Raw genomic sequence first — 27,536 nt, 5'->3', positions numbered from 1 at the left:
AGATTTAGACAGCTGCAAAATTCATGAAGTGGCAGTTTGCTATTATCAGCATGTCTGTGTGTGTCTAAACCGGAGTTTCACAAAACCTTCTCCAGTATCAAGAATTTGTTTGCTGTGTGTCTTCTGTGTGTGTGTCTTTCCCAAGAGTGACTGATGATATCTCACTAGACCAACACTGTCCTTCCTTTTGTACAATCTGCAGCACACACACACACACACACAGAGGTATAAGAACATACACACACCCCTGGTGTCTGGCTATCCTGTTCTCACATCTCCTGTGACTCTCTCTAGCTAGTACTGCTTGAGTGACAGCTCTTGGTTTGTCTGGGTATCCGTGGTTACAGCCCAGAGGCCTGTGCCGGGGGACCCAGACCTGTCAGCACTCTCTGAATCCTGAAACCGGAGATGGATGGCCGAAAGCCACCTCTGCCCTGAGCTCTGTGCTCTGCTTGTCTCTTCTCCTCCTTCCTCTCCTTATCCCAGACCCTTCTCCTTAACACACCCGCTGCTGGCAGCTCAATATTGCCGAGCCAAACGCGTCTTGCGTTACCTGTTTATTTTCAAGATCGGAGAGGAAAACCTGATAAACAGAGGACACGGTTCAGTTGTCTTTTAATGGTTTCGGGGACACAGCTGTTTGAATTATAAGTGATAGGTGATACAGCAGAAGCCGAAGGTTGAGCAGAAGTCAAGTTGCAGCATTTTGTTAGGACAGCTGGTTCGGTTAATCTTGAAACTCCGTGCTAACAACCCGGATCATCCGTCCCACAGGGGAACAGCAGTTACAACATATCGGGTGTCTGTCCGTCTTTGATGCCCCGCTGCTTCTGCTTTGACAGAGACACGTATGGCAGCTCTGATGCCAATATTGCCTCGGAGCTGCCAATGTAAGCCCCACAACCGATGAATTGAGACGAAAAGAGAAGAAGGGCGATGCTGGTGGGAGGAGAAGAGAACACAAGTGTGCTGGTGGTGGTGTTGGGTGGGGGTTGTTTTGGACCGCCGGAGGCTCAGACCGTTAAGGGCACCAGCACTGCTGCTGGAGTGATCTTTCAGCAAGCTAATGAGAATATTTAACATTTGCTGAGTCTACAGTGTGTTGGAAGTCATTCGTCACTCCATTGATTCAGATCTTGCTGGTATATGTTGAGTGCATAAAATGCCTGCCCTCAGGCATGAGGAGGATCGTCAAGTTGTATGTTCAGTGCAGAAAAACATGCCATAATACCTCATTAATTTTTAATCAGCCAATTAGAAGCTGAAGCATTGTGTGTTTCCAGTTTTTTAATTTTTTCTCTGCTTCTCTGTTTGGTTTTGCGCTGCTACAGAAACAAACAAGCAAAAAAGAAAAAAATTAAAGATTGTCACGACTATTTTAGTGCTTTATTTATCAATAAACAAAGATGTCAGATGGCTGCTGCTCGCTGAGCCTGGTTTTGCTGAAGGTTTCTTTCTGTTAAAAGGGAGTTTTTCCTCCCCACTGTTGCCAAAGTGCTCGTTCATCTGATTGTTTGGGGTTTTGTCTGTATTACTGCAGGGTCTTCACAATATAAAGCACCTAGAGGCAGCTGTTGTTGTGATTTAGGGCTATATCACTGGCTGGTGGGAAGGGACATTACAAGGCATGGAAAAGAAGTTGGCATGGGAATTCAAATGGTAAAATGGTAAATGGTCTGTACTTGTATAGTGCTTTACTTGGTCCTAAGGACCCCAAAGCGCTTTACACTATACACAATCATCCACCCATTTGCACACACATTCACAGACTGGTGATGGCAAGCTACAGTGTAGCCACAGTCACCCTGGGGCGCACTGACAGAGGCGAGGCTGCCGGACACTGGCGCCACCGGGCCCTCTGACCACCACCAGTAGGCAACGGGTGAAGTGTCTTGCCCAAGGACACAACGACCGAGACTGTCGGAGCCGGGGCTCGAACCGGCAACCTTCCGATTACAAGACGAACGCCCAACTCTTGAGCCACGATCAGTAATGCCAAAGATGGGCAAAACCACAAACTTAAGCAAGTGATGAAGTTATCCGTCACTCCACGTCCAAGTGACGAAAGTCAGCCTGACCTCAGTGTGGCTGCCAATTAAGAATTATTAATTGATTGCTGTTGTGGACTGAGAACCTTCACAGACAAATTGATTGCATTATTATTATTAATCAACCAGCTACTATATAACTATTTCTAAAAACTAGAACTGCTTGTCAAAGGAGCTTGCAAAGAAAAGCGTCTGGACTTCTTTAAGTTACTTGAAGACGTTTCACCTCTCATCCGAGAAGCTTCTTCAGAACTGCTTCTGCTTGGCATTTTGAAAAATCGTGTCTTAAAATAAAACCCTTTTATCTGATATTTTGACTTTTTCTAAAATGGGGTTATTTGTCTTATAATTAATTTTCGGATGTGGGATAAAAAGAAAAAAAATCATAACTTGTACCTAGATCCACCGTGGACGTTGATAAGACTTCAAAGAAATGAATGCAAAACAAAAATTGTGCATGCCAGGTTGCTTAGCAACACGTTTTGATATGAACACTGCTATAAAAGGAGCCTGAGCTAGCTAGATGTGACGGGTCGATGAATATATAGGCGGCTGTCGTTAGATAAAAGATGATTAATTACTGCAGGGCTGAACGGGCCACGGATGGGATGTCGAGTCGGGGCAGAGCGGGGGAGTGTGTGAACCCAGCAAACATGGTTGAACTCCGGCGTCATCTCCCTGGTCAAAACTGAGCACAGTACAGTCGCAGAACTGAACCGTGGGTGGACAGATTTTTATTGTTGTTAATTTTGTTTCATTATAATCATTATGGAGGAAGTAGAGAGTAATTCTTGATCACAAGCTTTTGCTTGCTAGAAGGTTTAATAATAGCATCTAGGTGGTGTTGAAACCCAAACCAATGTTGTAGTAACATCCACAACGTCGGTCCAGCTAAGAGAGACCAGGGCAGTTTGCAGGATGTGTGAAGCTCTGTGAGAATTGTAGCTTAACTCGGCTGAGAGTCCAGAGTGTGGAGAACTAATGAGAGCAAAAAAGAGAGAAATCCAGAGCAGAAAGCCGAACTGGGCCGGCTTCAGACCTGGCGAGCAGAGCTGTCTGTGCCAAATTGAGAGGCTAACAAGTTGAGTATGGAAGAGAGCAAATTAAAATTAGATTTTTAGGAAACATCATTTTTGCTTTTGTCTAGGACACGTTAAAACATTGACCAACCAAAGGTAATCAAAAGTTTGTGCAAAAAGTAATAGTGTGCCAACCTGGCTGATATTAGTTACATTGTGGCTAGCTGTATTTTACACTCCTCTGTGACAGAACTGAACACACACACACACCATGGATTTTTTAAAACTGAGCTGAGTGCCTTCCTTTGTGAGCTGTTACAGGAGGAAAAAAAAAAAGTGTGACAGAAAACCAAACATCAAGAACACATCGCTGAAGCCTTTCCAGTCTACAGTCGGGTCTCATTTGGCTTCCACAGTGGAGCACTGCAAAGGGTAGCGCTCTCTCTCTCTCTCTCACACACACATACACACACACACACACACACACACACACACACACACACACACACACACACACACACACACACTCTTATCACCCGATAAAACCTCAAAGGGTTCTTCCACTTTCATATGCTTTGCTTGGTGACCTTCACAGCTTACATACACCCACTCAGAGAAGAATATGTAGCAACACGCGTGCTCACAAAAAAGACAAGATAGATAGCCTTTCCAAAAAACACATAAGAAGAGCCCATCTCCCATCTGCATGACGTGTCAAACCGCTCAGTGACCGTGATGCGACCTTACTCAAAGCAGACAAACCAGCCGGCTCGAAGCGAGGTAAACGCGCGCGCGCCCGTGTGGCGTGCGCAGAGACTCTCATGTAAGCGCAGACAAACCGGTCCCGTAACCGAGTAGCAGCCTTGCACTCTGCCTGACCCCTTGCAGCGATGAGCATTACATGACCAGTGATGCTGAAGCAGCCCAGCTCAGCCTAGCATGGCACGGCATAGCTCAGCACAGGGACCCATGACTATTTAATGACCGTTTCCAGGGCACAGGCCTGGAAACATGCTTCCTCCTACTTCACTGTGTGCTTTTCTTCAGCCACAGAGAATCAAACCGTACCCCAGAGTATTAACATGGATGGAGGCTGACAGGCAGCATGGGAGACTCAGCACTTCACTGCTGGAGTATGATACAAGAAAAGAGAAAAAGGAGGCCACATGAGACTCTGATTTCTTGCATTGCCCTGCGACGATTCGGATTATTTTCAGTTTCCAGCTGAAGCTGAAACAACACCGGCTGCCGGTGACCCCACCACCGCCCCTGCCTCATCCATTTTTAATGGGATGTAACAGCAAAAGATCAATTTTTAAAAAGGAATTGTTCATTGCTAGCAGCATTTCTATTAATGAAGGAGTCTTCAGCAGGGCACGTTGTTGTTGTTGTAATCACAGACATTGAACAGTAACATGAGAAATCGTGGAAATCTGCATGTTAGCATATTTATGTTTTACTTCAGATGTGCTGTAAATCGCGGGTCACTGCTTTCCTGTGAAAATCACATTGTTCTTAATATTAAGTTGCAGGACATTAACAGAAAACACAAATTGCAGTAAGCTTGCTGCGCTTCACTGTCGAGGAGCAATTTCCTGTTAGTGCAATCTGCTATTTTCAGACAACATCCTTAATATGCTCGCTATAGCCTGTAAAAAGCCGTGACCTGCTATTGACGGCGCGGCGTAGAAAGTAAACGGCACTCACAGCTGATCCGGCGGCGGTTCAGGGGTTTCATAATTCAGACCGTCTCAACCGACTCAGGAAAAGTTGGCTCGCAGTGTTTTCCCGTGGCCCTTTCTGTTTCTGTCTTCAAGTGGCCTCCTGTGTGGGCGACTGCACAATTATCTTCCTCTGCCGCAACCTTATTAAAGGTGACTAAGGAAGCTGGGATGACGGAGGACGAGTGAAAAGGTTAATAACGACGGGTGAAAGAATGACGGGTATTCTTGTTTTTCTTGTATAGAAAATATGCTGCCGGTGACTTTGTGCGTTTGATGTTTGTTTTTTTTGATTGGCTGGGACTTGTGTTTTAGTTTGACTTTAAAATGACTTCGAGCCCGATCCTTTCAGCACTGTGATCATATCCCTTTATTTGCAATCAACTTCTTACACGAGCACGCCTGAAGTAAAATGATTTTTATGATCACTCGAGCCGTTTCCTCAAGCAAATTAGCTCCTATTCAATGCAGCGGCGAAGGGTGAAAGCTGAGTTTGAAAAGTAACGCTCACCGTGGTGAAAGCACAGTTTAAAGGGAATATTGATCATCATTTCATATCATCCTGTATGAATAAATGTGCAGAAAGACAAAAAAAACCCCAGCATGTTGCATCAAAGCAACAGACGGTTTATGCAGAACTTCTAAACAAACATTCTGATATCACCTCAGCGTATGTAATGCTTATTTTTCTTCCTGTAATAGACCCTGTGCACGAGAAAATGCTAACTTCCTGGTTTGAGACCGGATGTGGGGTTGTACATTTCCGGTAGCTTTACTTTGCGGTCAATCGCTACTGCGAAGATATCCTCCAAAATCATGTCCAAAACTCTAAAACGGAAAGATCGCGTTAAGTTACAAAGAGGAGAAGGTGGGAACACTCACCGCTGTTGTTTCATAAAAAATCTAATGATCAATTTTGACGTTTAAAGAGTTTAGATCGATCAGTTGTTTACATCACTCAACACAAGCAGAACTGCATCACTGCAGCAGAAGACACATCGTCCACATTCAGAAGCACATCTCTGTATAGTGACTGGTCTCATGATTCAAACAGGCAAATGTTCAGCATTCAAACTACAGGTGAAGAATAGTCAAACCAGATGTTTCCCGTTATGTCGATATCAGCTAGTCAAGTACAAAAAATGAATGATTGCTGGTAAGGGTTTCTATACATTAGTATTTACGAAGGGTATGTTGTGACTTACCTTCAAAATTACAGTGGTCCCTCGCTATAATGCGGTTCACCTTTCACCTCGCTGTTTCGCAGATTTTTTTAGTGCAAGTTTGCACGTTTTGTTTTTTTTTACATCACATTGTGTCCTGCGTCCTGATCGCTGCAGACGATCTCCCCCGTGACGTCTCTCCTGTACAGTACAGAATCGCTGCATCGATCGCTAGCAGTGTGACTCTGAAGTGCAGTGCTGTATGTCCACGATGTCCACGAAACGTTTTGCACCGTCAAAAAATAAAATTGGCTACTTGATTTCACCTATCGCTGGTTGTTTTTAGAACATGACACCCGCGATAAACGAGGGACAGCTGAGAAATATAACATTTGAATCCCTTTTCTCTTTTGCTCTGAGGCGCGGGGAAAAAATATCGACAAGTCGATGAACATCATTTACAGATATATTGGGTAAATGCCCAAGACATCTATAGAAATGTAAATCGCCGCTTGATTCATTCATTTGCTTAACTTGTTTTGGACTGTAAACAAGGCGCGACTAGGACACCGGAAACAAAGCTCCCCACAGGAGTTTCTGCACCGGAAGTAGCATATGCTAACGTGCACATAGTTTATCTGTGCCGTTTGTCTGTCTGTTTGTTAGCAGACTAGCATCCACTTTTTTCAAGTTATCATTTTCAAATTTTGTGGTTATAGATACCAAAGAGCTCAAGCTGATTTAAATTTGGTGAAACTTGGGTTGAGGTCACAAGAACTTTATTTATTTAATCGATCGTCTTCAAACTTCACAACAGTACACTGGGCCTTGGGGGAAACGAGGACCTGGGTTGGCTAAGCAATTAACCCTGACCTTCATTGTTCGCATGCATAATCAAAATCACACACTGCATGAATGTATTTTAAAATCTGAAGTTTTCACAGTTTAAAGAAGCCGACGATTTTAGTCCGATCTGCTCGAAAAGGTAAACATAATAAAATACAAGATGCTATACTTTAAGGTCATGTGTCAAAGGTCAGGGTCACATGAATTAGTATAAAGCTTTAGTTTCCACTGGATCATCTCCAAACTTTAAATCAATATGTTAGTGAGTGAGAGATAAGCACTTTATTTGTTTGAGATCTTTAAAAAATATATATTTATTTGACTTTGACAATGACACAAAAAGATTAATACGTACTACACTAGATTCAATGTATCAACAATTCTGATATCAGCGTAAGACATGGGGTTTTTTGAGGGGGGGACATGAAGAACAGGAAAAAATTATGCAGTTTGCAACAGGAAGGAAATAAAGGACGCAAGTTTCACATAATGTTTATAATAATGTTTTAGATGAAATCAGAACAACATAAGAGTACTGTTGTCGGTTTCTATGGAGGCTGGATGTTTCTGGATTCAAAATGCAGAAGTATTCAGTACGTGCACGGACAGATCTGGAGTTAAAGATTCAAGAATGCCGATCTGTCACGATTTTCGGGTCGCGGGCTCGCACTGTGACTTTTTCCCTTTTGTGCGTGTCCCTCATCGTAGCCAATCGGCACAAAAACTGACAAGTCATTGTCTTCTCCTAAGCCACGGTAATTCATCAGCACTTGAGGCAGGCTTTGGCTGATTGCATTTTCGACAGAGTAATCTCCACTATGTCATAGAGAATTTGGCTTTTATGGCGGAGCGAAACTTTGATGCCAAATACAGGAGGACAGCGAAGGCGAATGTTGAGAGTTCGCCACGCTGGGTCTGATTACAAATTGAAAATCCCCGTGTGCATCTCCACCTATGCATGACTTGTGTACTTCACACTGTGTGTGTGTGTGTGTGTGTGAGAGAGAGAGAGAGAAAGAGAGTCGGTGTTTGTACCTCTCGAGATGTGATGGAGCTTTTCCATCTGCTGCTCCCTCAGGCCTTATTTCTTTCATCTCCTGAGATATTCATAAACTGTAACAAAAATAATGGACGCTGAAAACCACCTTTCATCAGACTTTTTTTTTCTATTCCCTTCTCTCTCTCTCTTCTGTGTGCTACACAAAAATGCACTTTCTTTTTTTTTTCCATTTTCCATCTCTGCGGCCACAGAGCAGCAACAATAGTCGCCGTCCAGCTTCAGAGCCGTCACCATAACGGCTCTAATTAACACAGAAATCCCTTTGCGGCTCAACAAGAAAAATGGAAGCATTTCCCACTATTTTAGGGCTTTTTTTTTTTTTTTTTGTTTATGCGTGTAAACTGTGGAGGAAACTAATAAGCAGGCAAAGCAATGCTAAGATGTGCAGCTTTTAAATGTCAGTATGTTGCACGAGTTCAACTTCAGCCTGGGAAAACGAGCGTTTCCTAGGAATGCACTCAAGAACCGGGCTATATAACTGGAAAAGGCTGATAGGGCTCGGTATCTAGAAGTAATGTCAATCCCTGGGTCCATGATAATACTTCACTGTCATTTAGAGAAATGACCATAAGAAGCTATTTAGAAGAAGAAAAAAAGGAAACAGCGAAATAGCCTAAGGATATCCAACCTGCGAGTGTAGCCTAACGGCCCCTGTGCGTTTTTCCAATCAGGGCCGGCCTGCCAAAGAATTATGCTCTTTGATTTCAGGCGTGGGGGCTTCAGATCTGAGGGGGGGGATATCATTAAATCACAACTAACTAACAGGATGCAAGAGTTTAAACTTGTACATCGCTCTCGCTTGTTAGTGTTTCATCCAGACTTGTGCTCCATGGTTGATTAAATCCAATATTGTCCATTAACTGTTCATACTGCAGTCATTTGGAAATGTAGAGACTCTTTATAAGAAGATTTCCAAACTAAAGGCCCGGTGGAACGCGAATATATTAGCACGTATTATTCTGCCTATTGTAAATCTCTCCTACTTATTGCTTCCTTGTGACAAGTAATAACGTGGAACAGTGTGTGTACTTTCATTTGGCTTCGGCGGTTCTGTGGATTTTTTAAAAGGAAACCCTTCAAATTTCCACTTGGCGAGCTTTAGCTTTCACCGGCAGCCCCTGAGTTTTCGCTCAATGCCTCCGCAGAGCTGTGTGTTGTGGGCTGCGTTAATCGATACTTTTAAATTTATATTTACTTCACTCCTGAGCTCAGTTTTGATTTCTTTCGCGGGCTGTAGTAAAAGCTTAACATTTACGGTAATAAATGGGGAAAGCGTGTCGCCGCAGTGCTCCCGCGCACCTCTCAGATGAATTCAGCAGTCATGTAGTCAAGACACTGCCTGCACTGCTGATTGAATTTCCTCATTATTGCATTATTGCCCTGAATGTGGCTCTTGGCTATGCAATGTGCTGTGTGAAATGTGCACTTTATTATACCAGCTAACCCCACTAACACCTCCGCTTCGTTCCAGTGGCTCCACCCCTCAGCCTGTTTAGACCTGTCTCAGGAGTTTGGGCGTAATTGGTTGAATAAATAATTGCGGCTTTAGTAGCTGATGTTTGCAACAATCGCAGTGAGAAACACGGCTCAATCACACACCTGATCTGTCTGTTGATTGGCCGTCTTCCTTGTGTCTCTTCCTTGTATTAAGCATCCTCGGGAGGGATTACCGTTGTATGTAACTCTTAGGTGAAGCCGAGGTGTGCATTCTAATTAAATGACGGGTTAGCACACTATTTGAGCATATTCACTATTTTGACTGACATCCTCAGTTCACACTGAGCTGACGAAGACAGAGTGACAACCGAGCTTACCACATGCTCTCACTACGCTTGGATGTTGAGATTCAGACTGAAAGAATCTGTGATATGAAGTCAAGTGGATAGAAATCATATATCATCTGTTAAGTGCGGTACTCTGGGAAAAAAGCTTTCAACTCATACTAGAAATGTAGTCACTCTTTCAGTTCAGTGTGTTTTAATTGGACCCCTATTCAGTTTTTAACAACCCCAAACATAAAGCCAGAGTAATAAAGGGCCATCTTCAACAAAAAGGAGTCATGCATGTTGCTCTGCATGATGAATCAGTCTTTGATTGCATGAATTCACTGAAGAACTCCCACCAACCTACCTGCCACCTACCTTGAAACTCTGAATGCAAGTGTACATAAGAGAGCTGTCACACCGATGTGGCCAATGTTTGCCTTTTTATATACTTTGTATCAAGTTGGAGAATAAATACTGGTTGTGATATTTTCCTATTGGGCAGATGGTTATAATCATTGATGTGTTGTTCTGTCTGTACACACGGTGGCTCTAAAAGTTTAAATGAATATTTGATTTACATCCACCAAGTTCTTCAAGGTCGGCTTAACGATTTATTGGCCGGTAACTGACAAAGTCTTCGAATTTGAAAGCTTTGATTCTGGTGTGCAGTGTAAAGATTTCAAATATGTCAAATGTGACGTCTGAAATTTGACCCCGAAATGTGTTACATCTCTAAAGAAAAGAGAACAAGCTGCTTAGTTAGACATATGCTGCAATATAATAGATTTTAATAATAATTTAATAAACTCAAGCTATTCATGTCTGATTTTATTTGGCCTGCTACATAATGTTTAATGTACAAACTAGAATTTTATTCCCTTAAAAGTAAATACTAAAGTTAGCTTTAAAATAAATTTAAAATTGTGAGTTTTGACACATCACGTGTCAAATCATTTTTGCAAACATTTTGGATTATTTGAACCAAAAAAAAAAAAATCATAAATCAGAATGCAGCACATCTGCACCGGGAGGAAGCGGCGGTTACTAATTCTCTCCTGAGCTCCACAGAGTTCCCACCGGAGCGCCGCCTGCGCATTGCCAAAAGTGATCTTTGCCCCAAACAACTTCTGAGGGAAGAATGGCAGGGCCGGATGCAAATGAAGTGGGGTCGAGCCATTTAATACATGGTAATTAGACTCATTGAGGGTGACCTTTTCAGCCGTGGCCACGAGTTGTATCTCAACAGAATGAAACCCTCTCTAGAAATAAGAACGGCATTAAGTGAAGTCCGGCGAAGTTGGGAAGGAAATTATTCATCTTGTCAAGCACACACAGTCTTCCTGCTTTATTTACTTTGTCCTACACACTCTTCATAATTGCATTCTGCTCTCGGGGAAAACGTAACCAGCTCAATCTCCCCCTTGTTTTTCGTGGCAGAGTTTGTTTGGCGCATATATTAATATATTTAACATTCACTCCTGATTGTACAGGCTCTCTCATCCACATGCACATTAGTCATTTTGGAGATAAAACCAATTTCAAAGCTGCTGATGTCGATGGATTTGCCTAACAGATAACTTTGAACAGTGGGAGGAAATGATACAATAAACAAAGTGCTGAATCTATTAATATTATTATTGTTATTTTATTTATTTATTTATTTCGCTGTTTTTTTTATGATGCTTCGGTGTGATTGCTGCAGTTACCCCGTCAGGAGTGTGTTCACATTAAAATGTTTTATCCACGATTTGTAAAGTGTAATGGCCAGTCTGTTAACCTCTTAGGAAAGATGGTAAACTGCTTCATCGCTCACCTGAGTGGACTGCGATGCCCCTGTTCTACCCCCCAGAGACTCATATAACAAAAAACAGGAGAGGAAATTAATGCAAAAGACATTTACTGAAAACCTGCAACGAACACAGACGTTCCAATCACAGTTGAGCAGCTGTAACTAGGTTTGGCTCATTCACCATAGTGGTGTAACGTACAAGGTGCTTTTAGGACTCTGCAGACCTGAAAGTGATCGCCTCAGTGAATCTACCTTAGAAACAGCTGATTGTAGCCATGCTGTCCATGACAGGAGCTTCTATTTTATCTGCCCCCTGTGTAGATCATTAAAGGACCTTTGTTATTGCGGCCTGTCCAGGGTGTGCCCCGCCTTGAGGCCTGTGGTGGCTGGGATAGGCCCTGACAGCGCTGCAACCCTGATAAGGGTAAGCGAATGGATGGATGGATGTTGTTATTAAATTTGGTGTTGTAATGAGCTCCTTTACCGTCACCAAAGTCACACCAAAACATGTGATTTGAATACAGTAACTCTTCGTAACACATTAATTCAACTCAATTTTATTTACATAGCGCCAAATCACAACAACAGTCACCTCAAGGTGCTTTGTATTGTAAGGTAATACAATAATAATATAATAATACATAAAGGGGAAAACCCCAACATTCATGTGACCCCCTATGAGCAAGTACTTTGGCGACAGTGGGAAGGAAAAACTCCCTTTTAACAGGAAGAAACTTCCAGCAGAACCAGGCTCAGGGAGGGGCGGGGCCATCTGCTGTGATTGGTTGGGGTGAGAGAAGGAAAACAGGATAGAAGGAAGAGAGCCAGAGATTAATAACAATTACAGCCAATACTGGCTTATGTGTGCTGTTATTGTTTGTTTCAACAATAAACTGTAATGCCATTTATGAATTTTTATTTAAAGTCTAATTTCAAGCTGCTGCGGTCGATTTAGTGAAATACATTAAACCTATTGTAAGTATGGAATTGTTTTGCTATGGTATAAATTAAAGTAAGCGCTTTGTATTGATGCCAAATGCAAGGTTGTCATAGTGAGGATTTTATATTAACCACCTATTCTAATCAAACAGGAACTAAGAAATGAAACAATCCTCTGTTGCAAGCTTGTTTTTAATATGGACTTGTTCCCTTCTACAAAAGAGGTGAGAAAAGTCTTTTTAGTGCTCTTTCATGATCTCCACTATGAGCTCTTTGTAAATTCTTCCAGCTTTGGAGCAGCTAGCGATACGTAGTGTGCAGGCCACGCTACATATTGCATGAAGCAGACACGAGGATCCCGTTTTTAACCTGGAGACGGGCCCAATTTTCCAGACCTCAGCCGAGTTCAAAGTCAGTGTCAATTGTGAGCCATTTAAAGTCCAGTCCTTCGACATCATAAAACCCTTGTATAGAATTTGAAATGAGAAAGAATTCAGCCATGACTTTAATACACGTTGGTACTGACCAAAGATGAAATAAAATGAAAATATCCTCTCACAGCGGATTTTTCTGTGCTGAGTATACAGTCCGGCGTTAGACTCCAGAATCCTTGTGTGGAGTAATTGCTGAGGCATACATCCACTTTTTTTTTTTTTTTGTATTATCGATAAAGAGGAGCGAAGGCATGAAAGAGAAAATTAGTTCTGTAAAGGACACGAGAGAGAGGCTATCGGTAGAATGAGAGGAGTCGCTAGTGAGTGGGCTGGATTTACACAATGCCGAATACACACACCCACACAATATGCATGCGCGAGGTCCACAGCTGTGGCGCCTCATAATGGTTTGTTGAACACTCACTGTGAATCCAACCAGGGCCGACCTTCACTTAAATAAATAAATAAATAAATAAATAAATATATACACACACACACACACACACACAGTAGCTGCCGTAGCTTTAGACACAGTTCTGCGCTGCTATACGTACAGTATGTATTTTTGTGCATACCCTTATGCACGCGCTCATTCATCCTCTTTATCGTAATGTTGAAATACACAGGTTTCCAATACCGTGACATTGCTTCCACCTTTCTACTGTGTTTGTGTGTGTTTGTGTTCTTGTGTTGGTGTGTGGCGAGGTCAGTCAGAGTGCACAGAGAAAAGTGTGTCATTAGGGAGGAGGCGCTCTGGTCTCTCCTGACTGGTCTTTTCAGCCAAGTGTAACACCGGCACTGACAAATAACTGATGCAGAAGCTCTCTCCCGCGCTCTCTCTCGCTTTCTAGCTCATTGACAAACTTCTCTCTGCACACACACACACACACACACAGAGTCACTTTGTCACAACCCGTCACACTTTTTCGTAGTGTTTCACACATACCGTAGCGTACGCGCGCACTTGGAGGCACTGGCAGCAAAAGCACGAGCGCACACACACGCACACATCAAATTGCAGCCTGAGTTCTGCAGTGTTTCGTAGACGCGCACGGCCGAGCGCAGAATTGCTTTGTCACATTAAGTCACACAGTCTCAGACTGTCTCTCACCCGTCTCGCACAGACAGAAAAGCTCACATGTAGATGACAGTCGGCAATATTCTTACGTAGACGCAAGCTAACGTGAACACATGCTGGTAACTCGGATGTATCGGTCAGAACAGTTTGGAAAACGATATCGCGTGTCAACAGAAAGCTCAAACAATTTACACGCAGCGCATGCTAAACACAAACAACCGCATCGGTGCCGGAGCGATCGATCGGGAGAAAGCGAGTCAACCAAATACTGCAGGCTCTGTATACTGGGTCTTTAGTCTGGGGGTCGACTGGTCAATTCATCAGTCAATATGCTCTCGTCAGACCAAATTCTCATTTGCCAGACAATCACAGGTGTTACTCTCATAAAGAGAAAATCGCTACATCAGGATTAGTCCATTATTGTTTTGGCAAGAGAGGAACAGACCAGCTCGTTCGGTCTTACAGAAGCTGCTGGGTCTAAATAATTTAACCTGAACAGTTACTCGGCGACTTCCAATCGAAAACATCTGAAGTCACTGGTGCGATCACAGTTTTGCTCAAGCGGATTAGCAGAAATTGTGGTGTAAAGTTTCCAGCACGCGGTATAATCGCTTAAAAAAGATGTAGGCCGTGTGCAACGTATCAGAACTGGCATGTTTCAAGAAGTCTGGCCTAATGATGATTTCATGATGGCGGGCAGATCCAGCAAGGGTTTTGGAAGCACAAGCGTGTGCCAGCTGGAGCAGCTTAACCCGGACCAAGCTGCATGTGAAGCCTTATTTCTTCATCTCATCAGAATGCAAAAATTATACAGCAGAGGTCACTTGTGTTGGTCTTATACTGGTATTATCTTTGAGTATTTGAAAATGCAACATAAAAAAATATACATAATAGTTGAGGATAGCAATTCAGCAAGAGAAAACTGAAGGGATAGAGAGGAGGATGTCTAACCTCACATGGCCCGCCTTCTTTTGCTCCAAAATGAGTCCTTTTTGGTCAAAACTGTGCCCCTTCCCCGCCGCCTGTAACGAAGCGCACAGGAGAATGCACTCCAGCGCTTACAGCGTTCACGTAGCAGTCGACGCACGACCGCTGTAGGTTTTGCTCAGCTGCGGTGAATGAGGCAGGCAGTGCAGCATAGTGGTACAAATCCAGTAAACACATTTGCAGCCAGGCAGGGAAGTTGTTTGAGCCGGCGAGGGCCGTCCCCAGCTGAGCCGGCTGACTGAGAGTTTTGGGCCATGGTTCTGACAGGAACAGACCCTAAGAGAGGAAAACATGGAGGGGATGTGCATTTTAAGGAGGATGCTGCAGTATTTATTTGTCTATGTACAAACAGAGTAAAGAAGAGAGAGAATATGACATTCTGTTATCTTTCTCCATCTTTTTTTCTTTTTTCTTGTGTGTGTGTGTAAGTGCGTTAGTATATAGTTTGCATGAAATTGAACTTTGTGCTTAAAACTTTTCTGCGAGCGGTCTAATGGTGTGTGATCTTTACGATTTTCCTCGGAACAGAATATATAATATATGGTAATGGTGTGTCTTGAGCAAGTGCTTTAACTCTCCTTGGCGCCTTTTAATGGGTAGCTTAAAAAGAGAGAATTGATTTCCTGGTTCATGCCGTAGAGAAGCTTCTGTGCACTGTTAAGAAAAAAAAATCAGATTTTGTCGAACCATCTCGTCTTTTCGGGCTTACTTCTTGGAATACGTGAATGCTTTTGAAACGTATCTTTAATTTGCCTTTTTTGTAGATTTCGAGACGTTTGATGGGATGAACATGTGAGAGTTAACTCGAAGTTCACAAAGAACAAATGTAGTATATAGGTGTAGCCGTCCCCTGGGGCGCTGTTAGAGTTAAAACACCCTGGATTCTATTATTTTTTTTCTTTTCTTTTTTAATGGATTTCAGAAAAAGTAATGGAAGCTCGCTGCGATCTTTTATAACACCTTCAATTAAGCGACTGTTTCTTTTCATAATAAATAAAGCGATTCTAGCCACGACAAAGGCTAGCACTGAGTTCAGTCTCAACCCCCACAGACCTGCAGTGGTTCATATGTTGTAAATTTCCTCAGCGGGAGCAGCCTGACAGGTCGGCTTTGTGCTAATTCTTGTACACAATGGCTTCAGCTGCTTGTTCTCCGCCCAAATTGAAGACTTGAACTCTTTAAACTGAGAAAATCTTCAAAAAGTAAAGCGTTCCACTTAATCTTAAGTTTGCTTAACTTTTCCCGAGTTCCTTTAACCAGATAACAGAACTAACCTATCAGTCAAAGTGCAGCTATTTTCCACTTTCAAGAAGGTCTGAACAGCAACTTTTGAACTTTGCAAAAAAAAAAAAAAAAAGTGCTTTCTTCTCTCTCTTTTTTATTTTACAGTATGTAGCTCTGTGGGCGACTGCAGCGTTACATATTTCTCTCTCTCCATGTTAGCAGAGAGGGAGACAGCGGGTGAGAGAGAGCGAAAAGCATGAGAGACAATGAGACTTTGCAAAAAGGGAGAGTTTAGTTTCTCCCCCGCTCTCTAGAGTTTCCCTGGTGAGTTTGCTGGCGCAGAAACAGGAGGAGCAGCAGCAGTCGGAGGTATAGAGATTGCGATAAGCCCCTTCAGAAGCAGACAATAGACGGTATAATGCCGTTGGAATTAACGACTGGCGTCCCATCGTTTCTCATCTGATTAAGACCCAGTGACAATCTTCTTGCTACAGTCTCTAGTTGTCACCAGCTATGACTAATGAACTGTGATATCCTGCTCCTCTGTCTCTCTCTCCCTCTTTGCCCGTGTCTCACTCTCTTCACGCTCTATCGATTATTGAAATGCTCTCCTTTCCCTCCCATCCTCAACACGCCCTGGAAGCTTCTCTCTCTCCTCCCCTCTGCTCCTTTCACTTGCTCGGTCCGTGCTCTCCCTCCTCCCTGTGTGCTGTCCTCTATCTTGTACCATTCATTTGGCTAATTTGATATTTGGAGTTGATAGAGCTCTGAATAGAGGCCCCGTGTTTTCACATACATTTGTCTCCATCTTCCGATCTCTCTCACCCTCTTTCTCATTCCATCTCTCCCTTTTCCCTTCCACCTTCCTCTCTCTCTCTCTCTTCCTTTTTTTTCCGAGAGTAGCGATAATGAAATCAGGCTCCAGCCCCTTCATCTGTATTAGCGGCATTTGCGGGTCTAAGAGAGACTAACAGCCTGCTAATTCTCTGCCTCTGATTCGTTAAACTGACAGACATTTGCATAATTTAGCTGCCCGCTTCCTCCTCCTTCAGAGGCTGCCTGCAGACGCTGGTGACATTGAATGGAATTGAAAGCTGTCAACATAACGACTTGTTTGATCAGATTTAGATATTTGTTTGGAGATCGGGGAAAAAGTCCAGTCGATTTCATAAACGCCAAATTTGGAACCTGCCGTTCCAGCGAATTAAATGTTTTATTTTGTCTCGTGACAAGTCAACCCAATTCTTTTTCACAGTTAAAAAAAATAAATAAATAAATTGTGTACCTCTCTGATTCGCCTCACCTTTAAGGTCTTACAGTATGCAGGCACGCCCACAGGAACACGCCCCCCTCCCTCCTCCTCTCTGTGATGCAGACAGATATGAGCTGTGGCATCTCGTTTTACCATTTTCTTTTGAGCTACCGTGTCTCAGAGCTCAACAGCACTTCCAGTGAATAATGTACACACTGTCACATGCACCAGCCACATGAGTCTGCAAAAGAAAGAAAAACCCCCGCACACAGAAAGGCTTCCACCGATTTACACACGATTCCCTCTGTGCGTTTCTCACACAGCGTGCATACAGGTGTTCCATTAACCTTGCAGGCTGTGTGTCTAGGTAGCCTCATTATGCTGCATGATTAGCTTTAAACTCAACTGTTTGCTTTGAGGACTCGCGTGCACGCACAACAGCACGCTTAGTCTTTCCACCCTCCCCGACCCCGATGTCAGAGGGCAGCCGCAATATATAGTCATGCTTTTCACCATAGATAAGTGACTGTGTGAGGGAATGAGAAGTTATACGAATGCGTGCGGGAGACCCTCCTCCCTCCACCCCTGCCTCCATGCATTAATAAAGAGATGCGGTACCAGGTGCCCTCTGTGAAAGAGACAGCGAGGAAACCCAGTAGCAATGAAGCAGGAGGAGGAGGATTGTGTGTGTGTGTGTGTGTGTGTGTGTGTGTGTGTGTGTGTGTGTGTGTGTGTGTGTGTGTCGGTAATGTGGTTTGGCATTTTAGCGGCCTCCTTTTCCTAATGGTGCTTCGGTCTCGCTGGGATTATCCAGCACGCTGTGTCACGGTCGGTAAACTGCTCCGCGCCGGAGGGAAAGGGCGTGCTGAGAGGGTGGGGAGAGGGGGGACAGAGGTTTGGAAGGTGGAAGTGTCAGCAGAGAGCGGGAAATGTTCTCGAAAATGCCCGGAGGTATGCAACCTTTATCAAAGTGAAGGGGCCTGAGGGAGCGCATGAAAGAGCAACCCGCTAACCCCGTCGCTCTGTGCTCGGGCTTCACGGGGAGCGAGGCGTGGAGGGGTGGCGACTGAGCCGATGTCAGCTGCATCGCTCCACAGAAAAAAACAAAACAAGATGAAAGATGCAAAATTTTATCAGTCTTTAACATATCATCAGTCATTATGTTTTTCTCCCCTGTTTAAATGTTTCCATCACCACTCCTTGCCATTTTTTTCATATTTGACTTTTACAGGGCAATTAAAGAATGGCTCCAAAGAAAGCACTTTGCCCTGCTTGAATGTTCTGGAGGGACTACTTGAGAAAGTGTTCCACTCTCCTCTGATGAAAAATGTCTGTGGAAATTTATAAAACTGCACTCCCTCCGGAGAGCGGTTTGGCATTTTTGTTTTACTGACGTCCCCGCCAGCCCTGCTTTTACAATACCTGTAAATTATTGCTCTGCTCTGAAGCCTTCGCTCGCCACTTTCCCCTTCCTCTGTGTCGTCTCTCTTTGTTGTTGTTGTTGTTTTTGTTTGCGGTGGGTTTTTTTTAACCTTCTTATTGATAACCCCTGAATAAAATGTGTCGTCCAGCACCGTTAACATTGAGCTTCAGTGCGGACGACCACACGAGCTGTGGGCACATCTTTCACGCATTTAGTGTTTTTCCCGTGCTCTTGCTGTCACAGCTCGGGTCCATCCGCACGCTGTGGATTCACAGTGGTGACTGATATATTGCTGTACACAAACATACACCATCCTCCTCCATTTCTGGCTCATCTGCTTTCCACGTCTCTCTCAGAACCTGGGGCTGACCCGTACAGCATATCAAATTCTGCATTTCACAGCTTTTTTTTTTTTTTTAACTGACACTGCTGAGTACAGGAAATGTTATCCACATATTTATTCCTCTCTGGATGCAAGTTTCTCTCTGAATTTGCTCTTTACATGTGCAGGCGTGTTTATTGCCACCGTAGGTCGAAAGGCCGCAGAATTGCCCCACGTTTGCTTAGCGTGTCTTCCATTAGCGTTGACACCTCCCCCTCACCACCACCCCTCCATTCTAGGTGAAAAGCGCAGTTGGTAGCAGGCGAGTATTTCGGCTTGTTTTATTTATGCACACGTGTGCCCGTGGAGAGATCCATTATCTTCAGTGGTCACAGAGTCCCAGTGTAGGAGCTGGTGGGTGTAGGTGTGTGTGTGGGAGTGGGGGCGGTTATTATACTGTTTCTACCCATCTGATTTAAGCACTTTCCTCAATAAAGGGACCTGGGGGAATTGTGGATCACTCTATAACTATACTATAGCTAATATTTTAGCCTTGAAGTATGAAAAGGCAAGATCCAGATAGTTCACACTGCGCATTGAGAATGAGAAGTGGCTGGTTAAAAGCCTGCAAAAGAGCTCTGACTGATCCGGTGTAGTGCGTGGTAATTTCTGTGATGCCAATCAGAAGATAAGCCTCTCATTTGAGAGTGAAAAAAAAGCAGGGAAGCAAAGTGGTTAGGCTCGCCATGTGTCATCGGGATGTCACAGGCTAAGGCTTAATGCAGATCATTAGGACCCACATATTATTAAAATGTATACTGTGGAATTTGAGCAACATTAAAGTGTCTTTTACGGGGAGAACTCGATTGAGTGAGACGCCTCATCTGCATTAGTAGTAATGTGCAGCTCTTTCTGGTCAACTAATTAAGATTAAATTAAGTGAAGTGATCGTCGCAGGGATTGTAGCGCATTCGGCCGGCCTGTCAGCTGAACTGTCATAGGAGCAGTAAAAGTGTAAGAACAAAGAGAGGTAAGTGCAGTTTTAGTGTGTGTGTGTGTGTGTGTGTGTGTGTGTGTGTGTGTGTGTGTGAGGTGGTGGAAAGTCATCTAATTCCAGCTTCCTGCTTTTCCATTGGGTGAGTGTAGCTATATTCACCTTACAGAAAGTAGCGGTCTCAGAACTGGTGTGTGTGTGTGTGTAATTTTATTTTAGACTGTGTGAATTTTGTAAGCTGTGCAAACGGCATATTAAAAGCCAAAGATGTGGAACCAAACACTGAGCAGGTGGTTCGGGCTAGGTGGAAGAACTGGTGGAAACATTATTAGCTCCTGATCTGACTCAGTGACCGTCTCAATTCTGGTTGCCCATTCCACATTTAAAGAAAATGTTCTGACGCAGCAGAAAGAGTTGGTCCCTAAAAGTACCACAGGCACCCAATCGATGACATGAAATGATCAGTATTCTGATGTTTGTGCGTACTACAACATCACAATTTAACAGAGCAATTCCAGACCAACCAAAAGGGAGAATAAGTGATGGTACGGTCACACTAGGAATGGTTGGAGACGGTGCGTTCAATCAACTTTTGGTCTCATTACCTGTGAAATGGTTTCTTTGAAGATAGGGACCGGGTCTGCAGTCAGCTGCCATCTTCAAAGTGACTTTGGTTGGTTGTTAGTTTGCGATTGAATGGGGTCAAATTAGCAATTGAATGAAATCAGTTTGTGATAATACAGAGATTAACTCGGTTACATTTGTAAAAATTTCTAATTTGTTCCTTTACATGCACAAAAATTCACAATTTTCCCCAAAAACACAAATTTAGATTATTACTTGATTCAGTGCCTAGCATGAACCTCATAGCTGTAAAACAGAAATGTAGAAATTCCTCCACAAATAGTTATTTAGTTGCTGCAGACGGTGATCTGACTGCAGATCAAATACTATGTTTAAATCAGGATGTAATAAGAATAGATTCCTATTACCAGAGTTAGCAAACAATATACATGTGTCGCAGATCTGTGTTGAACTACTCATTCACATTTTTTTCTCAATAGAGACTGTAACACACTCGGGAAAGTATAAAAGTAACAAGTTGTTCTTCAGAACACATTTCTAACAGCTAGTTTTGCTAAGATAACTCAGGTCATATCAATATCATAATAAAATAATATTAATTCAAGGGAAAAGTCAGCTTGAGCATTTTTTTAAATCTAGAACACAAGCAGGGAAAAACAAAGGGAATGAAAAAATAACAGCTCTAATGTTTTCTACATTGTAGATTGATGACTTTGACACTTAAACTGAAAAAGCAAAGCCAGGAGTTTAAAATGGGATTCAGGAGGTGTGGTGGTGCAGCGTGGGGAAAAGAGTGAGTCAAAAATAAGTCACAATACTTTCTACTGTGAGAGAAAGTGGTCTTTGCGTACAGGCTGCAATCAGCTGACCTTTGGGGGTGCTTTCTGTGGCTTTAGCCAACTAAATGTAATAATATAAAAGCATGTTGCATAGGCTTTCATGGCTAATCTCCAGCCCCTTGACACTAGAAAGCTGGTACAAAGGTGGAAATCAGTGAGGAAATCTAATCGGCATCATCAGCTTAAACTTAATTTGATGTCTGCTACCCTTGATGTAACCTAACACTGACCATGAACACCACAGCCACTCTGCACCAAACCAACAGCTCTGCAAACTAACCAGTGTAGCCGCCACTAAATCTCCAGTTTATGAAATGTCACTGAGCACACTTTACCTTTAAAAAGACTCCTTCCTCTCCTGTCCTGTCTTTGCCACACCTTTCATTATCTCTGAGTGAAGTTATCTTTCTTTTCTCTCCCTGAGAAATGCAGCAGCTGCACCTTTAGCTAGCAAACACACTGTGTGACTAACTGCACACAGACAGTTTGTGTGTTTGTTGATATTTGTTGAGCTGTTAGAATTGTTGCATTTGAAATTACTCGTTACTCCCTTTACGATCACGCCTGTTCTGTTGTGCATGCTAGATGCTGAAGTACTGCAACCGCAATTTAGCCTTAAATGATGCAAAATTCAGTAGCAAAGTATTTGCCTGTTGCAAAGAGACGCACCTCAGACGGATTGGGCTCATCGGCACAGACAGACTGTCCGTTTTTATGAATTAGATGGTAGTTATTTGCAAACCTTCACCAATCTGTCTGAGAGTGACTGCAGTCAGTCTCAGTTGTGATTGTTTGGAGACTGGTTGCCTAGTGGGAGGCAACCAATCACACACAAGTTCAGGGTGTTGCACCTCTGGGCAAACCAGCTGGTCTTTGCAACTACTTGCAATTGGTTGCTGAATGTGAAAAAAATTTAGTGCTGTTACCGGGCTATTTTTAATCTACTGTGACTCATCCACGAGATAATCACTTTGCCTCAAGTAGCTTTTTTTTTTCTTTTTTAATTCATTTTACAATACTTAATGCAGATCATTTGACCCACATTTTATGACAATGCGCAGTGGGAAGTTTAAAAAAAAAAAAGAAAGAAGTGGGCTGGGTGAGTGAGACGCTTCATGTGCCTCTGTAGTAATGCAGAGCTCTTTGTGGTCAGCTAATTAAAATTAAATTATGTGAACTGATTGCAGCAGAGATTGTGCTTCGGTTCGGTCTGTTGTCAGCACTGTCAGCAGGGCAGGAAGAATGCAGCTTTGTTTCTGATCTTACTCTGTGGGGAGTTTCAGTCTCTGAATATTGTTCTTATAGGATATAATATGGGTTTCAGTTTGGTCCAGTGATCATTTACAGAAAATTCTTTACCAAAACAAAAAAGAGAAATTTTAGTTTAGCCTTTTTTTTTTCAGTTTACATTTCTATTTTATAGCAAACAGTAGAGCAATCTGCTCACATTCGCCAGCACAACAGCTTGTTGTAGTAACCGTGAAAAGCTGAAGGACTGTTTAACCGAGGCAGAAGGAAGTGGAAGGGTGAGAGGCAGGATGCTGCTCAGGAAAGACGCTGTCAATATGTTCCACTTGTCTTAATGAACATTTTTTTAAAATTTTATTTTAATTTCGTCTTCACGAGGAAGCAGCCCAGTCTTTTGTTATTAAAGCTGTACACCCTCTAAGTGTTTTAACTGCCCGTTTTATTTATTTTTTGAATAAAATGCCGAAGTTTACGGTACCCATTACCTACAGAGCAGTGCGACCATAAACGACAGCTCGTAGCGAGGTGATAGTAAACAAGTACACAAGTGTAAAGAGCAAATATAATGTACAGCTTCTAAAAAACGATGACTTGTTACTGTGTTGCGTTTCACCTCTGAGTTAGTCACATAACCAGCCTCTCTCTGTAGTTTGTGCACACGTTGAAACTGTTACCAGGTTTGGGGTGTTGAATTTCAGAGCTCACATATTTTAGCTCCTTACACCGATAGGCCATTTTATCCAGGAAGTGCTGCTGCAGATGCACATTACTCATTTTATTGTCACTTCTACAAATTGTTTCGGGCTTAGGTTTAGCCGAGACAATGGAATTTGTTAAACATTTATTAGGCCTGTGATTATTAGTGAAAGGTCGCTCCATCTACCTGTATATTTCACCCTCCTGAATCAATGTACACTTTGACAGTTGTCCAGTTGTACATAAATGCTAATCAATGCTATATGTCATTGGGTAGTGTTATAGGTTGGTTGGGAACTTCCATTTAGCTCATACATTTGTCTCCATTTGTTCTTCCATTAATCTCCCTTTACTGTAACCCATCCAGCTACTGGCTAGCCAAAGCAGATGAGATGCCCCATTACTTATTTAGCACCACTTTAAAGGGGACCCAAGTCAATTGAGAAGCCGCTCTCGTTTACGGTAACAACATTTGCCAAGCAGACTCAAACATAGCAGGAAAAAAGATGGGATTGAACGAGATGGAATCAAGTCAATAAAAAAACATGGTGGACGATGTGCCCTGCGGTCAGATAGTTGAGTGAAGGTCAACATGCCGGGACATTCTGTAATCTGGTGGCTCTCTGGACGGTGACAGGCAGATAGTGGTGGGAAAGTATCAATATCGCCCTTAAGCGATATAACCAGAAAAAGAGAGTGATAGTTCTTCCCCGAGTAATGAAATTTTTTCTGACCGTCTTGTATTATAGTACATCCTTGTTCTGGGGAAGGCAAGTTTTGATGCATTGGGAGCTCATGTGAAAAGACATACGATAAGGGGGGGCGGGGGGTTGTGGGAGAGAGAGGACACGTTCGCCTGAGCAGCTCCAGCTTTCCTTTGTGTCTGTGTGAGTGTTTGCGGATGGGCCAGCGTGGACACTTTACCCAACCTAATCATGATTCCCTTCTTTTATCTGGGTGCAGACCAACTGTCCAGGTCCATACATCACAGACCCCCCCACCCCTAACTCCCACTGTCTTGTCTTCTCTCTGCCTTCTTCCATGCTATATATTGCCGTGTATCACCCACTGACACTCCGGCAACATATTAAAAAGAGGGATAGTGGCTGCTCCCTGTTATTGCCAGGAAAGTGATTTATCATGGGGCCACATTCCCACCATATTGATTGAAGGACGTGTGTGTTTGTTCCACCTTTTCCCCATCACTCTGGGCTTTCTAATTTTCCTTTTCTGTCATTGCCTGTTCTTCTTCACTTCTTCTCTGTTTCCTCTACTCTTTTTATCTCACCTCACTTCCACTATCTGTGATGTTACCCAACAACTTCATCAGTGCTCTCTCGCTCCCTCTCAACTATAGAGCCATATATAATTAGTTTTACACACTTATGAACGTGTCAGGTTGAAGAGTATTTCTATCAGTTTTGCCCAAACCAAAATGGCTTAGCCCTGAAATTTTACACAGACATCAATAGTCCCAGAGGATGAATGCTAATAAGCTTCACCTAATGGTGTTGGGTGAAATTTGTCCACCACTTTTGGCTTTGAGGTTCCATCCTGCATATTTACTGAGTTTCGTTTTGTTTTTTGGTAATTCTTTAACCAAATGTGACATGTCTGAAACTTAGCTGTATTGTCCTTAGCTCTATTTTATCTTTAATGCTAACAGGGGAAAATTAGCCTGCTATGTTGCTCAGTATTAGCATGTTAGCATGCTGACTTTTAGCTCAAGGTACTATTGACCTAGGGTTGCCAACCGTCCCTTAAAAAACGGAATCGTCCCGTATTTCGAAACAAAAGTACACGTCCCGTATTGAGCTAATAAGGGACGCACTTTCTCCCGTAATACAGTGAGAATCAAAAGTAGTCTATAACTTTTAATGGAATTAACGCTTTGTTGGAAAACATAATTCCCAGCCCCTCTCCTGCTTTGTGACCAATGAGCTGACAGCACACTTATGAAAATTCGAGTATGACAATTCATATTACCGCTCATCTCATTGGTCGAGGAAAGGTCGCTTACGGAGAAAATACAGGAAGACAACAGATGACCACAACAAGAAGCATGGCCAACAGGGAAACAAACGCCGACACTGCGGTGCAAGTCTCGGACGTCAGTACACCTAAAGCTGGACATACACTGGGCGATTTTCAAACTGCACGATTGACTCGCAGGGGTTATAAGTTTGTAGGTCACGATGCAGGGTCTCACACTATACCGCCCGATGCTCTGATACGACCTGAGTGCTCACACTGTGCCTCCATAAAATGAAGGTTATAACAGAAAATCTGTCGCTCGCTCTCCCTCTGTCTTTCACTCACACAGACACACCACCACCATCAACTTTGCTAAATTTCTAATGAAAAACATGATCAGGCAGCTGTGATTGAGCAGCAGTGTAAATCCAACTATTTTCACGGTTGTTGTGGTCGTGATAATTTTGTGATGCCACATCGAAAAGGCTCGGATGAGCTTTCTAAAGTTCTACAAGTTGTGCCTCCATCACTTGTGTCCAGATCACACGCTGCACTGCCGTGCTGCGCCGTCTTTTTCACCGGCGGTTACGTGTTTGCGCGTGAGCAGTGTGAGCAGCTGCGGTGACACCCTCACGAGCGATTGATGATCGGGAGCTGCTCGAGGTGTTAATCGCTTCTCGTTACCCCACGTATACTACACGATGCACGATGAAGGCCAAAATTGGGCCGATCACCAAATCGGTCGCATGACTCAAAAATCGGCTCAAAATGGGCCAAAAATCGCACAGTGTGAGCCCAGCATTAGAGCAGCAATGTTTGTTCCCCTCAGAGAAAGAAAAATAGGCTGTAAAAGTACAGGGAGGAATGGGAAAAGGAAAACACCTGGGTGGAAAAGTGCACGATAACACCTTTAAAGCGCACTGCACTGTGTGCCGGCGCACTTTTTCCATAGGCATGCTTCTAATGGTGGCCAGGCCACGGCAGAAGCAGATATGGTATGTAAACATTGGTTTGTTTGTTTTTTAAACCCTCTGGTTAAGGTTAATATGGGCATGTGCAGTGAATATCAGCGCTATGTGGCCAGAAGTGTGATAATATAATTTATTTTGTGTAATAAACAACTGCAAGGATAGATGATTACAACAAATTGATGACTAATACATAAAAGTAATACATAGATGAATAATGATGATGAGTTATGATGCGTAATCATGGGAACAAGCGGGTTTACAAACAGGAGCAGCTGATTAGCATTAGAAAAGCTGAAATAATAGCTCAACTGAAGCCAATTGTACTAAATGCACTAAATGTGCACTGTTACAAGAATGATTTTGTTCTATTGTTTTCTATTAATTTATATAATTTTAAGTTAAGCAGGACAGAGTTCTTTTAAAGAAAGATTTACTTATATTCTCAAAAGTTAAGCATGACAGGCTTCTGTTTAAGAAAGAGACCTGTTTTATTGTGTTAATGTTGTCATTTTGAGCTAAAAATAAATGGCTAAATGATCATTTGTTTCCCATATGGTCATATCACAAAGAATATGCATCTGCTTAAATCAAATTCAAGTCAAATGGTTAAAAAATAATTTCACACACAAAAAAAAGAGCTACCACACTTTGCCCGGCCCTGGCCACGAGGTGTCCCTTATTTATTTTTCAGGGAGTTGGCAACCCTATATTGACCTTAGTGTTAGCTCACAACGCTGCTAGCATATCGTATTGTGTACAACTCGTGACAGAGGAGTTGATTTTATTTATTTTGTGGTTCAGGAAGTAAAGTTTGCCTATGAAATGAAGTGGTTGGTTTGATCCCTGGCTCCACCATCATATATATATATATATATGTCGAAGTATCTCTGATAATGAAGCCTGAGTGCCCCCAAAACATCCATGAGAGTGCAAGTGTGTATGAATGTTAAGTTAAAAGTAAGAAAACACTGAATGCATTTAATGCACTGAATTGCGTAGAAAAGCACTATAAATGTAGCGGCCCATTTTATCAAACTATTTGTGAGATCTTAGGATTTAATACACATAAAATACGTGCCATTTTTTGGACTTATCTACTCTTAATGCAGTCGTTCACACTAACCACATAATTTTGCAGCATTTATTTATTTTTGGATC

General features: G+C 42.8%; 1 protein-coding gene across 13 annotated transcripts in view; it reads left to right on the top strand.

Annotated features, from left to right (window-relative positions):
- The window catches only part of klhl29 (kelch like family member 29), a 267,268-nt gene that overhangs the window by 61,621 nt on the left and 178,111 nt on the right, over positions 1-27,536 (top strand). For 3 of the 13 annotated variants that reach the window (XM_080289948.1, XM_080289945.1, XM_026142811.2), the window contains one exon: positions 11,734-11,836. The exons of the other annotated variants lie outside the window; for them this stretch is intronic. The gene's annotated coding sequence lies outside the window, so the exon portion shown is untranslated. The remainder of the gene's footprint in view (positions 1-11,733; positions 11,837-27,536) is intronic. 13 annotated transcript variants of the gene reach the window in all.

This window comes from Astatotilapia calliptera, chromosome 15 (assembly GCF_964374335.1).
Source record: "Astatotilapia calliptera chromosome 15, fAstCal68.1, whole genome shotgun sequence".
NCBI classification, from domain to species: Eukaryota; Metazoa; Chordata; class Actinopteri; order Cichliformes; family Cichlidae; genus Astatotilapia; species Astatotilapia calliptera.
Note: the sequence above shows the minus strand (reverse complement) of the source record. Positions and strands in the feature narration are given on the sequence as shown.